Consider the following 2,052-nt stretch of genomic DNA (forward strand, 5'->3'; position numbering starts at 1 on the left):
GCGGTTCGCTTTCGGAGGGGTAGAGGAAGGAGACTTGCATGTTTGTTTAGCCTACATTTTGAATCGACACGCATTTTTTCCTTTCGTTTTCCTATACATGCATTACACTCCGTGACGTCATGCTCGCACTTAAATGCTGATGCTACATTAATTCGGCAGGTGAGTCGTCAATATGCGTACGTATTTAAACGACAAAATATCCCCAGATGCTAGAAAGCCTTCTACTCAAATAGTTTCTACCACAGAACTACTAGACTTTGGAATTCACTTCCGGGTTCCTGTTTTCCGGGGACAAAAGTTAGTTTTCTGCATTTTTAAAAAAATTTCTGGTAAAAAAGAAATCATTACATAAACTTTCATGAGATTCGATCTCATTTCATTGTGTGTATTTGTTTTTGAGTATTCAGTTCACACTAAACAAACCATAAATACAAGCTTAACAAACGTGGTTCTATTTTGATTGTTCGGACTACTGTTTAATCCTGCGTGTTATTTTCACAACGTTTTGGACGATGTAGGCCTATTTCAGGTGTATCTTGTCCAACTCAGGTGATACTAAGAATACAATTGCGAATGACTTAAGATTTCTACCCGGTTATGACTGATGAGAAGAGAGTATGCTGCACGTGTCGATTTAATACAGAGTCACGCTTGAAATTCTGAGTTCGATAAGATACACATGAAGGAGGTCGGAAATTACATCGGTCGAAACGTTGTGAAAATATCATTCAAGACGAGAATAGTATTTCCAATAATCCAAATAATCCAAACTACAAATTCTCATCTTACAAAAAACAAAACAAACAAAAAAAACTCCATAAAACATGATAGAATTACCTCCCACTAAATGAAAAGGGAGAAAGGGTAGATGTGCAGAAAGAGAGGGGATCGCGACATAAAGAAACGATTGACGCAAGATCCGTGGGTTGTTTTGTCTTAATCAAATTTTAACAAATACTCCTGGGTCAGCTCAAGAGTGAAACGCCCCCACTCCCAACCAGTGAAATCTGCCAACATGGAACACCGCAATTTTTCTAACAACGGAAATTTTTGTGAGGAGTACTGATATAAATTACCAGTCCCCCTCACACAAAAAAAAAACAAGGCCGATAGCCATTAGTTGCGTGCTCTCGTGTAATGAATGAATGCGTGAATGTAGGATTGACACGAAATTCTTAAAGATAAACTAAAATAACCCAAATATGGGCTGAAATGACTTAAATAAATAAAAAGTAAATGACTTAGAATGACTTTAATGACCTTAAGAATGACTTGAATGCTTAAAAAATAACTGGAATCCTTCAAAAACAACTTGAATGATCTGGAGAATGACTTGAATGGCTTTGAGACTGACTGGTTGCAAAGTGGGTGATCATTTTACATTAAATTAATACAGAAAAGTGATCCCCCACTTTATATCACAAAGTTACAAACGTAAGTACAGCATGTAGTAAGAACAGATACTACACTTTGATCTTGGCCAAAAGGCCAAGAAAAGAGTATTTATTTGCTCCCCCATCGCGCAAATTAGGCACAAGGCCGATTTTTAATGTGAGGAGTGAAGGTGAAGTGGGGACCAACTCCCCGGGGAGTAGGGGAGCTGGGTATTTATTTGCTCCCCACCGAGAAAATAAGGAACAAGGCCGATTTTTAATGTGAGGAATGAAGGGAAAATGGGGGCGAGCTTCCCAGGGATTAGAGGAGCTGAATAGTGACAATTGGCATGAAGAGTTACCCCTACATTGACCAAGGTCTTATATTTGGGTTGGTATTATTTGCCCCTCCACCGAGAAAATAAGGCACAAGGCCGATTTTTAATATGAGGAGTGAAGGGGAAATGGGGACCAACTCGCCGGGGAGTAGGGGAGCTGGATAGTGACAATTGGTATGAAGGGTTGTTCCTACATTGACCAGTGTCTTATATGTGAGGTTGTCCCCACATATGGTCTTTGCTTGCAGTATCTGCCGGAACAGATACTACACTTTAATCTTTATATATAATTTATTTCGTGAAAATGAAAATTACAATCAAAATAATTCAATGTAAAATTA

General features: G+C 38.6%; 1 pseudogene; it reads right to left on the reverse strand.

Moving 5' to 3' along the window:
• Positions 1-1,363: 1,363 nt before the first annotated feature.
• LOC145285256 (U2 spliceosomal RNA) lies at positions 1,364-1,500 on the reverse strand (annotated as a pseudogene).
• Between the last annotated feature and the right edge of the window lie 552 nt (positions 1,501-2,052).

Source organism: Euprymna scolopes, chromosome 9, assembly GCF_053919585.1.
Source record: "Euprymna scolopes isolate OS-2025 chromosome 9, ASM5391958v1, whole genome shotgun sequence".
Taxonomy (NCBI): domain Eukaryota; kingdom Metazoa; phylum Mollusca; class Cephalopoda; order Sepiida; family Sepiolidae; genus Euprymna; species Euprymna scolopes.